The sequence below is a fragment of the Struthio camelus genome, chromosome 5 (assembly GCF_040807025.1).
Source record: "Struthio camelus isolate bStrCam1 chromosome 5, bStrCam1.hap1, whole genome shotgun sequence".
Lineage (NCBI taxonomy): Eukaryota > Metazoa > Chordata > Aves > Struthioniformes > Struthionidae > Struthio > Struthio camelus.
The window spans coordinates 74385056-74398876 of NC_090946.1; the positions used below are offsets into that span (position 1 = coordinate 74385056).

General features: G+C 45.1%; 1 protein-coding gene across 2 annotated transcripts in view; it reads right to left on the bottom strand.

The window, feature by feature from the left end:
- GPR132 (G protein-coupled receptor 132) overlaps positions 1-11582 on the bottom strand; it is a 98038-nt gene extending 86456 nt beyond the window's left edge. For both annotated transcript variants that reach the window (XM_068947281.1, XM_068947282.1), the window contains exon 1: positions 5834-11582. The gene's annotated coding sequence lies outside the window, so the exon portion shown is untranslated. The remainder of the gene's footprint in view (positions 1-5833) is intronic.
- Positions 11583-13821: the final 2239 nt, after the last annotated feature.

Consider the following 13821-nt stretch of genomic DNA (forward strand, 5'->3'; position numbering starts at 1 on the left):
CACCAAGTAATCTGATCATGTTGCTGCTCCTCTTTGAGATCTCTGATTTTACATTGTTTGACAATAGGATGCCAAGAAATTAACAGCCATCTTCCAGCTGTAGCTAAGTCAGGCTGGTTAGTGTCATGCCCGCTGAGAGCAGCATGGGCCTTTTGCAATGCAGGCTAGCTGTCGAAAGTCAAATGTAAATTTTCCCCCTGTCTCACCTCCCATCCTCTCCCTACATGGTTGCTTCTGAGTATTCTTCAAGGTTATTTTTTCCTGAGTTCCAGCAGCTTACCTTATTCCAGTTTCATTATGTTATTTCCTGGCCATATTACTAATCTCTGTAGGTGCCACAGGGTAGTTTCTCTGTTCAATAACATTTAAAACTCCTCCCAATTCAGCATCATTACCATCTTTCTGTCCTGTGTACTTTCCCTGTTTATTCATTTGTGACTTGCTTTCACTTTTCTCCCACCTTTCCTTCCTCTTCCTCTATGCTCTTCTCAGAATATCTTTTCCTCTAAGAAGTCTGCTGTATGATTTCCTTTTCCTTTAAAAAAAAATCATTTCTTCTCTTTTTTTTCTACCTATGCATATTAGAGACAATAGGTTTAGGCTGGGCTACGTCTAATATACAATCTCCTTGAAGTAGCTGTAGACAATGGTGCATCTACCCAAATGCTAAAAGATACAGTAGAGGGGTAAGTAGTATTCATTAGCTGGAACAGAAAGTTGGCAGCACATCTACCAGGCCACATTCCCATGATGATTTCAGTTTGTACGGGACGTGGTTCATCCCCAGTACAATCTACAGAAGATGGAGGAGGACAGACTCCTTATTTCTTGCTTTTTGATGGAGCAAGATGAAGAAGCTGCTTTATCAACTCAGGTCAGACTGGCTGAAAGGGCTATACTAGAGCTGTTGTGTTACCAACTTTCCTCAGCTCCCATATTATTGAGAAGGCAAGGAGCAGATCATTTCACCATCCTGAACCCCGTCCCCTTTTATGACACTAGTACTGTCTGTGAAGGGTTGTAGCCCAAGGCTACTCTCAAGACAAGACTTGCTTCCCTTCCACATTGCAAGCTCCCGAGTACAGCCAGAGAGCGCCTCAGAGGAGGCCACAAGGGCCCGTCTACCTGTGCAGCTCCAACATTTTAAGGTCCTGACAAATATACTCACCCAGGGAGCCCCTAGGCCCTATGTGAGACATTTGTGAGGTGAGCCTTGGGCAGTAGGCAGCTTGAATGTCCTTCAGGCCTCTCCAGAAAGTGCTCTCAGTGTGAGACAGATTCTGGCTTTAAGCCTAGTAGCTGTGGCTGCCTTCTCTTCACTCTGACTTTGGAGAACTGTCATGTCATGGTCGCCGGCACTCGACTCCTCTGCCCTTGCAGCCTTCCAGTGAGGCAGTGTCTGGATACAGACTAGTCTGTGCCTGTTGAAATGCTGGATGGGAGGCAGAGCACAAAGGGAGGTTGGATAACTTCCCTGAGCCTTCAGGCTCCAGAGAAGAACTGACCACTATTTTTCTCCTGAAAAATCAAAGAATTACAGAGACAATAAACAAAGGGCTGCATTGAAACCTCTGCTTGCAGGGGAACAGGAAGATTTTAGTGATAATTTACTCCCCTGCAGGAGGAGGGATTAAGGATGTTACAGGACAATCTTACAGGAGAGACTATCCAACGGAAATCTTTGGCAATCCCCTTCTCTTTCTCTTCTAGGTCTCACCCTGACTTCTGGTAACACTTAGAACAAAACCACCAGCTCCTGCTCATTTTAATATGTTCTCAACTGTGCCTGGAACCCAAATGAAACATCAAAGATCTGGCTAGAGTACTTGCAAGTAAAAATAGCTCTAAAGCCAATATATATAAGGCCCTGAATGATATTTCCAAAATAATTCATCCTAAGCCCAGGAGAGGGGGAATAGTGTTGTTTGTTAAAGGAATGTGCATTGTGCTGATAGTGGGCAGTACTGACACATAAAGAACAATGAGTGATACTACCAAACGAAAGGAAGAATCAGGATGATTCTTGCAGTACATCAACTCCAGCAAAAGAGTGAAAGAGCCCTCAAGAGACACTGTTGTCTCCTACAAGTGAGAAAAGGAACTTGGAGGACTGCACTGCACTGTATTGTGGAAGAGGAATGAAATGTGTTAAGATAAAGGCCAGTTCCAGGCTGCCTTTAGCTTGTCTTCCAGTCTGATTCTTTTCTTCCCTTCTTAGAAATTTAGATCTGAAAGTCTATTTCTTCGTCTATGGGAGTAGCGTACATCTTGGTACATCTTCGGTTTGTGAAAGCAGGACTTTCTCTCTCACAATATAGTACTACAATTTGTTTACGGCTGTCCAGGACTCATTTATTCCCTGTGATTTTTGCCCATTTTTGAAGTAAGAAAATCAAGACAATGAAAGCATCCCTAACATCCCCTTTACTCCCTTCATGTCATACTTTTGTCTCTGTATATGCTTTGAACAAAACAGAATGCTTTTGGCACTCTATCACTACAGACCTCTGTCTTGAATTCCTCTGCTTCCTGGCATAAGTATTTTCCATTTTCTATTAACAAGGAAAATGCAGCTTTGCAGTCATTATTCCTTCATGCATTTATGACTGCACTTCCTGACTGAACTCTAGAAACTTAGACAAGGGTAGCTTAAGCAAATACAACAATATTGCCAGGAGGGATTTTCTGAAAGAGAACAGTGTAAGTCCGATCTACCTCTGATCTGTTGTTTTTCATCCCTGTGTTTTAACAAATCGTTTCCAAATATAACATCTTCTGGTTAATCTTTCTCAAATATGATCCAGGGATGCCCAGTATTCCACACACTCCTACTTCTCTTGACAGATAATTTAGGAAATCTCTTGCGTTGTGAAGTATACTGTCTTTTATAGGATGGTAGTCTCGAGAAGTTGGAAAGTATACTTAATTTGAAGCACAGACAAGCATCCTTCAAATACTTCTGCACAGAGAAACCCGCTGTTGTGAACATAGCCTTATGGCACTGGTTAGGAACATGAACATGGCCAAATGGAAGAGACGCGGGTTGCAAGCCAGTATCTGCGAGCAATGCAACCGAGTCTCACTAGCTGAGCCAGAGAGAAGGAGAAAAGTGCATCAAAAATGCCCAAATACCAAGGGACAGATGCTGGAGGGTATGAAAAAAAACAGACCTATGCCTTACAGCCCTTGAGGTCACTCTATTAACACGAGGGCTTGCTGCATTTATTTAAGCAGGACGAACAAGATAAAAAGAGCTTGTTGGTGTTGGATGCTAAGGCAGTGTTTAAGACATCCCTGACTCACAGCTCGCAAGCTGGGACTCGTTTTGCAAGTTCAATCTGTGTTCAGATAGGATCAGGGAATGTCTCTGGGCTGGATTGCGAAGGAAGCAGAGTCTTGCCAAATATGTTCTGCCCACAGCACCGTCCAGACCCGTCAGATGATATTTATTCTAATTTTACTAATGTATGCTTGGCCCTGACTCCATGCTACCTGGGGCTACAGCTGTAATAAAAACAAGGTGCACATGCTGTGGGTGGGTACATGCAGCTGGTGGGAGTTGAGGCACGTGAAAGACGAAAAACATAACCCTTTCTTAATTGCAGCATAGAAATCAAGAAGTAACACCCTTCTGATCTGCTGCCTTCTCTCTCTCTGTCTCCGTGGCACACCCTTACCCGTAGTCCTGCTAGTTGCCAGAGAAAATGACACAGGTTTCCTCCATACATAGGTTGCTCCTTACACTGAGCAATGCTTAGATTTTCAGGCTGAAGTGGACTTGTATGCTACATACAGCTTGAGTTCAACTGTGCCTCCTGTGCAAGGACCATCCCATGTCCCCACCTTGTGGGTTGTACTGGTGCATGGGATGTTGCTGATTTGATCCCTACCTCAGAATGACACCATCAGGCCACTATCTTGCCATAGTCTCGCATCCCTTCCTCAGAATGACACCATCAGGCCACTGTCCTGCCATAATCTTGCAGTGCATCAACTCCAGCAAAAGAGTGAAAGAGCCCTCAAGAGACACTGTTGTTTCCTACCAGCGAGCTGCTTCTTTGAGGGAGGTGGGAAATTCTTGTCCTGGGAAATGTGGGACTTCTGTGGACTTGCAGAAGTTCCAGGCTTCTGACACTGGACAGAATCCTTGCTCCCAAACTTACAGTGAGCATTGCAGATTCAGGTGTATTTTCAGTCTAATAATTTACATTCATCACACATAGCTGTTGCTAGTTTGGAACAACAACATTTTGTTTACTGGTAGCTTTTATGCTGGCTGATGTTTAGCAACTCCACCTGCTGATGCCCAGCCCTCCAGTATGATATGCAAGTAAAGATGATGCAAGAAATAGAAAATGGTTACTTCCCCTTCCACTTCTTCTTCTGACTTATTTCACACAGTTTTTATCAGTTAATGATTGCTTTTTTCAGTGGTTTGTGCTGTGATTTGTCTCAGATGCCTTACAAACATTTGTCCAAGCAATGCACTGTCATATCAGAAGGAGTTTCTTTTCCTAGCTCTCCCTGGGAGAACCCCCGCCCTTCACTACGCAAAATACAAGGGATGCTAAGGCTTAAAATTTATGGAGGCTGCTTTAAAAGCCAGGAGTTCTCCTGGTCTCAAGGGAAAGGAAATGACCCTTGGCTTATTTTGCAGTCACTCCTTTTCAGAGAAGGAAGTGCTAATAAGAGCTCACTTGAGACACAACAGTATAAGACAAATGAAGGCCAAAAAGCAGCAGTGTAATTGCTGTGACTGGGAATAAATAGGAGCCAAGGAGAACATGTGAGACATTTTCCTTGTAAGTGGTGCTTTGCAAGCGATACAAATCAGTGGTCATGCTAATGTCTGAGGCAGGAGCTACTGAGAGTCCATAACTGCCTGTGGGGGTTTGCCTCCCCACTAAAACCACTTCAGCCAGAGAGCACGACAGGAGTCAGATTGTGAGGAAGGCTCCACAGCTGCAGTGGGAGAGGAGATAGAAGGGAGCAGCAGGAAAAACAAAAGCGTAAAAACCACCGCAGATATTGGTAAGAGTTAGATGTGGAGAGGGAGCTCATCCAGAAGTACATCACACACCCAGCAGTTCAACCAGTTTGAGAACAACTCTTAAATCCAGTCACACTTACCAAGGCGGAGCTGAGAGGAAATCTAAGGTGAAGTTTCAAAGACGACCATCCTCAGGCACGTATTTCCCCCACCCCGGGGGAAAGGCCCTCCTGCAGATATCCATATCTGCTTAATATCTTTCGCCCTGAAGTTCCTCTGTCTCCTCAGAGGTTCAGATTAGTCTCCCAGCAGTCACTCCTTCATTACGGTTAAATGGATCCCCTCCCAACAAACTGTTCCCTAGAATGAAATCTTACGGGTGCTTAGCTAGAGCATTTGCTCTAGCATTGCATTTGTCCCAGGGCAGGCCCAGCATCCCCATCAGCCCAGGGAGAGTGGCTCTCAAGAGTGCTCCTTGAGCCATGGTGTGGGGCAGAGCAGTTCGCTACTGCTGTGCCCAGGCACCTTCCCCTCATGGCTCGGCTTCCCAGCAGTTCTGTAATGTGGGCCAACATCTGTGGTGGCCTCTCTGCTGGGAGAGAGGGGAGAGGAGTGATAACCCTTTCCTTGCCCCCCCCAAATGGGAGCTGCACACTTGATTGAGCCACCTTCGAGATGGTGGTTAGCCTCCCTCTGATTAGCCCCAAGGGGAGGCAAGGTGCCTCTTGTAAGCATCCAAACAGCAGCCACGATCCAGGCCTTGCATGGCACCACGCACACACAACACCACGATCCAGTGTTTGATGCATCTTAAAGACAGAAGGGGCCATTAGATCATCTTACCTGATTGGCTAATCACACACCATCAGATTTCACATGAATATTGGGTCCAGTGACTTTGTTAGGCAAAATATCTCAGTCCTCTCAAGATCACGGTGTCTTGGTCAAAAGACCAGGATCAGGACAGACCAGTCCTGCCATGGTATGATGCCTCTCCAGTGGCAGAGAACAGATTTGGTGAGCTGTGCCTCTGTGATGCCAGCAAGGAACCTACAACCCATTACTGCAGAGGAAGACAAAAGAGTCAAGGTCCATGCTGTCTGATCTGAGGAAAAACTGGTTTTGGACCTCAAACCCAGAAATCACTTTGACCCTCAGCAAGTGGGAGTCAAGAGGCAAAGGGGATGTGGCAACACTACCATGTACAACTATTGCACCACTCTTCCTTCTGCACTTCCACTTAACTCTTTGCTCAAGCATGGCCCACAGCCCTTCTCACCAGGATTTGCCAATGTCATACAGAATTAAAGCACAGAGTGATGGTGTGTAAATTTCTGTTTAGTAGCTGTTAATAACTCCCAGACAACTTTCAAAGTGAATTTGAAGTAATTTCTTAATAAAAGTTTTGAGGTACACAAAAATTTGTGCATAGCCCTTTGAATACTATAAATAACTTCTAAGAAAATCAGTATCAGGCAGTAAATCTAGAAGCCCTAGACAATTAATCCTTTTGTGTTCCTCATTTATTTTGGCTTTTCTTGCTGTTGCGTACTATAAAGTTTCAGAAGAGGGTTTGCTCTCGTGTATATGTCTACACACACGTTCCTCCAGATCTTTCAGCGATGATACCCCTCTGTAGTGTCCTCTTTAAAGAGTAAAAGAATGGCAGCATTTTAGCTTTTCTGTAACACATTACAGTGAACAATTAGTCTTTCCTTTGCCAGATATGTTTCCCCCTTAGCCCTCAGCTCTTGGCCAATGGTTGCTTTCAAAGGGGCATGTGCAGTGATGCTGAGCTGTCCTGGGGAACAGTTAACCAAACTGAGACCATAAGTCAGAACTGCTAAAACACCGTTCTTTCTCACTGCATCCTGCTTTGCTGAGCGTGACTGAGTGCAACCTGCCAGCTCGACTGCCTACGCTAAAGCTCTGTTCTGTGGAAATGACACCTGAGCATTTCCAGTAAGTGCTACATCCTTTCACTGGCTACTTCTGGGAACTCCTAGCTGAATCACCCGGCCCTCTGCATGCATACACACACTTCCTACTGTTCATCTCCGGAGATATCAATTCATGTGCACCCTTTTAAAGCATGTGAGGTACACAGGCAAAGCTGGTCAGATAGCTATCAGCCAGCTAGAAGAGTAGCCAGGGCTACTTCAGTTGGCAGGCTGACCCCTTCTGCTGTCCTATTGCAAATTGGAAGCAACCTAAGCCTTCAGAGGAACATGGTAAAAGAATAGAAAATATATTTTTAAAATGCATCTGATAAATTCCTTCCTGACTCCTGTAGGCAGTCACCTCAAATCCAGAAGCATGAGCTTATATTGCCGTTATATTCATAAGACAGAGCCGCCTGAGTGATAACTGTGTTGAGAACAATTGCAGCTGGCCTTCTCCTTAAGGTCCAGGAACAGGAAGAATGGGACTGAGATTCAGAGGGAAGAGTACCTTCCATACCACTATGCAGTCTAGCCTATTGCACATGTACAGTGAGAGGTCTTCACAGAAGATGGATTGAAGCATATAAAACATCCTTTCTTGTTACAATGATGTGGGAAGGTGAGAAGTTCCAGCACTGGGTTCTCTATTGCAAGGCTGGACTCACCAGACTTCACAATGCTTGATCATGTCATGCCTTTGTCAGCAAGCCTGAAGAAGAGTCTCTAGTTACCTTCCATCAGATTTCTTCTAGGTGGAATCACATACCTGCAGGGATTAAGTCACTTCTCAGCTTGCTGTCTGAGAAGCGAAAGGTGTCCTGGTCCTTCCACCACAAAGCTCATTTTCCTGCCACTCCCTCACTTCAGTGATCCTCCTTTATACTCTGCAGTGTCTTCATATCCTTTTGCTGCCCTGCCCCATGAGGCATTCTTATTACAGGAGAAAGATAGTTTTCCTGATTGCATATGTCACTCCACTTTCCATAGCTCTGTGAAGGAATTGAATTAAACTCTGCCTGTCACAACACTGCCTGGAGAGCATCTCTTGAGGCCATTGGCACCACATCCCAAAATAATCTCCCACCCTGTAGGTAGACTTGGGGTTTGTCTGAAATGGAGACTTGTGCCAGGATTTCCAGATAGCATTTTTCAGAGCACTTTTAGTTGTTGAAGCAAACAGAAATCAGGAGAACAGGCTGACTGTCCCTACTTGCTAGCCAAATTCTGCACATGTTTCACAGTAAAATTCCCAAAAGAGGTCAAGGCATTTAACTCATTATCATCACAGAGTTCCTCCCAGAATAAAGGATGTCCAGACAGATGACAAACACTATATCTAAGTAATATGGATCACTAAAATCTGCTGCTGCAACACAGCTGCTTTGGACTGGAGCACAGCAACTCTCCTAAGCCAGGAGCGTTACACAACCATCACTTAGAAAGGAGGAAATCAACAAAACATCTCTGGTTGAGATTGCAGCCGAAAATTAAGTACATTAAAATTGGATTTGGCCAATGACACTCAGACACCGTCCCCTGGGAATCAGAGATCCTGGTGGTTCTAGTGATTACATGCCCCCAGGAGGTTAAGAGGAATCTTCTATTTGGGAGGTTGAATGCCAGCAAAACTACGGCCCCTACCAGCACTGAATTAGTTCTAGGTTGACCCAGGCTAACAGCACTTCCTGCAACATCTGGATTTTCTTTGGATGCCTCTGCCAAATTGCAGCTTGTTCCAAGCCTGCTGAATTCACGAGACCTGAAAATATACAGCTGGCTAAAAGCTGGCAGCGTCAAAGACTAAGAATTGTGCTAGGAGCCTGGTTATCCATTTGCCAGCAATTACGTGGACATCTGCACAGGGCAGGCCCCAACTGCCAATAACAGTCTGGGTTTCATTCACAATAGCACTTCCACTGCTCTGTGGCAAAGGCAGAATTGCACTTGGACTGACAGACTGCTCTCCTCGGGACAACTACACACGCAGAGCAGCCTACCTTCAAGCAAGCTCCAACAGGAACAACTCGCAGAGAGGGATTCGCCCTCCATTACACAAGCAGAGGATGAGTCACGACACCTGGGAGGGCAGCGGAAAAAGAGCTCCGACCCAGGATAGGTGCGTCTCCATCTTTCATTCAAGACACTCAATCTGCCCATTCCCTGGGGCCAAGATTGTCCATGGACATAAACTCCAGTTGCATACTCCTCCTGTCTTGTGCAGTCTCCCACTCAAGCAAGGTGCTTGTGTATGTATCCACTTAAAATTGTGGATTGTGCCTCATTGAGTGGATTCTGCCCTCTACATCCCACAGGGCGTATTCATTTTAACAAAACAACAGATCAAGTTTGCAGATTGCTTAAAAAAACCACCCCCTTTGGCTTATCAGGATACTCCTAGAGGCACCGTGGGCCACCGTAGCGAGAGACAGAGTCACGTGTAGAAAAGAACGACCACTCCAGTCCCTGATGGTACCAAAGGTCATTAGGACTGGCGAAGCTAGTCCGGGTGACCATGCTATCAGTGGCACAGTGGATGGCGTACAGTACAGGTGTTTCCTCAGTGGTGCGGCTGCTCCAGTTGAGCTGATTTTCTGAAGAAGAAAGCAAAGCCCTGGTGGAGTGTTTTGGTGCACGTGGAGGGTGTGCCGTGGAGCCAGAGTGTCTGGGACAGCCGCGATCAGAGGAAGCTGTTGCGGCTGCTCACAGAGGAGGAAGTCGGCGTCCCAAGGCTGGAGGCAGGGCGGGCGCTGATTTTTCCTGGAGAGGAGGAGAGCCGGCAGGGGGGAGTCTGTGAAGGGAGATCAGCCTAAGAAAAGAGCACGGAAGGAAGAGGCTCAGAGAGCACACTGCTGATGTAATCATGGCGCAGAGGGCTGGGAAAGGAGTTTGTTCCTACAGCTTTCTTCTCAACAAGGGAGGAGGATGCAGCTTTTGCAAAATGTGGAAGAAAGGGCTGAGACTTTGAGTTTAAGGGTGTAGAAGGACCATGAACGTGGCAGGGGAGACACATCTGGGGGAGGTGGAAAAGTGCTTCTCAGTAAAAATAATCCAGGAAATGGCAACTGGAACTGGAGGGTGGAAACTGAGTGGACTAGGATAGAGGTAAAATGTCACTAGGGACCAGAAGTCATCATTCAGTGCTGCTATAAAGGCCCAGGCTGAAATGTGTATGAACTGAGAGACACCCTGGAGCAGCCAAGGTGAATAAAAAACCAAAACTTTGCACTCAGGTAATGTGTAGGAAACATGTGATGTTCTCCCACACAGCCAATATTGCTTTCCATGCTCATTGCTTCGTTTCACCCTCACCATTTTTGTTTTCCTTGGTTAAGACCCTCAAGTTTTACCTGGCATCATTTAAATCAAAAGAAAGGAAGCACAAAGGCATATATTTTTTGCTAGAAAATCCCCATGTGTCTGTGCACAAGCGGAGAGCAGGCCAGAGAGACACAGTCAGAACAGGCCAGAAATGCCTAGAAGCACATGGGGCAGGTCACCAACATGCACCATAGGCATCTCCTCAGCTGTGCTGATAGGCAGAAGTGCAGAAACTTCTGCATGTTTGCTGCTGAGAGCCAAGCCAGCAAAACTCAGGGGTAGGCAGCATAACAACACCCCAACGTAGCAACTAGTTGTGATGCAAGGCCAGAGCAGAATTTCTGGGGAGCTAGGGTAGGAGGAGAGGTCTGCTGTGTTGCAGCCAGCACAGCTCACAAAGAAAGGGTCAGAGAATGGAGCTTTCTGCGTATGGGTTTTAGTAGTCAGCTCTGCCAAACCAAGCCCAGAATGCTTCCTGCCCAGCCCAGCCCTGGATTAAAAACTGCATTTGTTGTTGGGTCCCACTGCCCATATACCTTTGAATGTACCCTTGAGATGTCCTAATCAGCTAACAATTGAGTAAACTCCTCATCCGAGGGGTAGCATTACATTTAGCAGCATCCAGGATCTTTGCTCTCTGACGAGGGTCTCTAGCGCTTCGCAATCCCTTGGTTTATCCTGCTCAGTCTCTGGCACTCGCTGCAGTTGAGGGCCTTGTAAAAATCATCTAATGCGTGGTGAGAGATCACTGAAAGCTCAGCAATGGATCTGCAGAAACTTTGCGTTTGACTCAGACTGGCTGCAGTTCATCAAGGAAAAGGCTAAGTGAAAAAGCGTGTCTTGTTGATGCGGTCCATATATTGTGGGCTGCAGGCTGAGTTTCTCGTGTTGGCATCTGATATGTACCCTTAAAGTTTTTTAAACAAGTAGTTCCAAAAACAGCCAAAGAAGCAGAGCTGAGCTGCCCAGGGCTTTGTGTCTTGTGACTAGAGACTCTGGTGTCTCATAAAATACGAGATGCTGCTGTGGCTGGGCCATTATAACGTCTTCTGTAGACACCCTTTGTGCCTGCTTTGGTTGAGGTCGTTTTGCAGATTTTCCCTGCAGACTAATGAGGTTCTTCTCTCCTTAAAGGGGAGACAAGAATTCACAAAACTTTTAAGAATGTAACATAGCTGAGAGCCCTCCCCTTCTGCCAAATGTTTGTTGCAAGGGGCCAAAGTGATCAAAAGTTAATCTGGTGGGGAAAAGGAGGATACAAACTCACAAATCCTCCGTAAAGAAACTGCAAGAAACAAAGCTACAAAATTGCAACTTTTTTTAAATTAAGTAGAGTTTTATTAAGGAGTGGTGTGTATTCTGGCTATCACATACAGAATCTGAATATATTAAATATTTCTAAAATTATATGGCATGCTGTTGTGTGTTATTAAGTGCCTATTTCGGTTTTTACCTGCAACAGCCCTGACAATTAAGTCTGCATTATGCTTGCTAAAGCATCCTGCAAAGACAGAATTGTGGTCTGAACTTCAGCAAACAGAAGAGCCGAGGTCCACGAAGAACAACTTACCAAGCTGGAAAAAATGTAGGATCTGCATTCCCCCATCACACATGGGAGAACAGACACTGCTTTTTCACCCCATAGCATTTTTCCTTAGACTGTCTGCAATACCTACTCTGAATACCAACAGTGTGCAAAAGGAGGTGCCCAGGTAATCTGGAGAAAATCCCGTGAACATGAATAGTTCGTAATACATGGAACAGGTAACAGAAAGTGTCCAAAAATGGCTACCTACCAACAAGATCTTAATTCACCATATCTGCTCCTTATGAGCAACACTCTAGGCAGTTCTGGATGTCTTCTTGATTTTTACATCCCAGTTAGAGCATGTTAATATTAATTAAGAGCAACCAGAGCTTTGCAGGATCTGCTGACTTGGATGGAAAAGCAAAATATATCCTGTCTTGTTTCATGATTCAGCCCCGTAATTGGTGGTTTCAGTTCTGATGGTAAAATCATCACGCTAATAGAGATGCAGGAATAGCAAGTCGCTGCTCAGATTCCCAGCCTGATCTTTACTATTTGAGTAGTAAATCTGAAACTTTTACACAATAATAGCTGTATCATCTTTCTTAGCAGACAGGGAATTTAACAGAGCACAATATATAATTACCCTATGACATATTCCTTCCTTTAGAAAGAGTAAAGTATTTCACTAGAACTTTCCATTCAGGATTAAATATTTGGCACATATAGATGTGTATATATGTGTATATGGATGTGTGTGTGTGTGCGTGTGGATATATGTGCACACATATATACATACATACACACATACATATTTCAGTGAGTTGGCCATTTCTCGCTGCAAGAGCTGCCTGTTACTGCTGGGTGCAGGTGTTTGCTTTTTAAAAATAGTACCGCATGATGTTCAGACAACAGTTCTTATCAGTCCCGCCTGCCAGCGGTTGGATCCCCCTAAGTTTTACTGAGCATTAGGACCTGTCTGAATAGCTGAAAATTAAGACCTAATTAAGAAAACTCAAGCTGACCAGCTTGCTTTTAGTCACATTTTTCCCTGATTTGAATCTGTAATCAACTTTCTATGAAATGAGAAGGAAACGTCCCGATGAGAAACTGGTAAAGGATGAGGAATGCACTCAATACAGAGATCCAAAGGAAAATAAAGGTGTGGCTCATGTTTCATCTTTAAGCATGAGATAAGAGCGTGGCCATGAAATGCCTCAAATAGAGACATTATCAAACCTGAACCATGTTTTCTCTTACAGCAGCCTTTGTTCAGGGAATCTGACAGTAGATCTAGAAATCAGAGTGATACTGAATATATACCAGAAGGGGATTTTATCTCTTTATAGTCAATTCATGTAATAACAGTGAGTACCTACACGTGTTGTGCATCTGTAGTTTTGAAAATATTGAAAGTGTTGGTGAAGGAGTAAGAGAGAACGGTAGAAATGAGCAGTGGATCACAGAGTGAATGACACCAACAGCTTGTTCTGTTTCCAGCAGGGAAAAGCGAGTGGTGACTCAGTGAAGAAATACATTTACAGTGAAAAGGGGCTGGGGGCCTGTTAAAGGCATATTTACAGTGTGTAAACCCACCAGCTCAGACCTGGAAGCTGTACTGGGCCAGCACATCCATTTCTGGACTTGACCCCACTGCAGCAAGTTTGGTTTGATGCCTGGGCAGGACTCCTTAGTGGAGAAAAGCTTAGCAGCCTCTGCTTGAAATTGCCAAGGCTGATGACTTCAAATCAGAAACCAGACTTGTGCCTTATCGGTGAGAGTGTTTATTCACTAGAAGAAATTAGGCAGGGAGTTGGTAACATCTACCTCTTTGGTCTAGCTGGGAGCTTTGCTGTAGCTTCAGCACAAGTTATAAGGCTCATCTCAGGGGTCGCTGGATGAAATACCATGACCTGTAACAGGCAGGAGGTCAGTCTAGGTGACCTAACAGTCCCCTTTGGCCTTACGCTCTATGAATACTCCCGCAAGACCAACTGCCTTAATCCCTTACCAAAGAGATGGGAGGATACTGATCTTCTCTC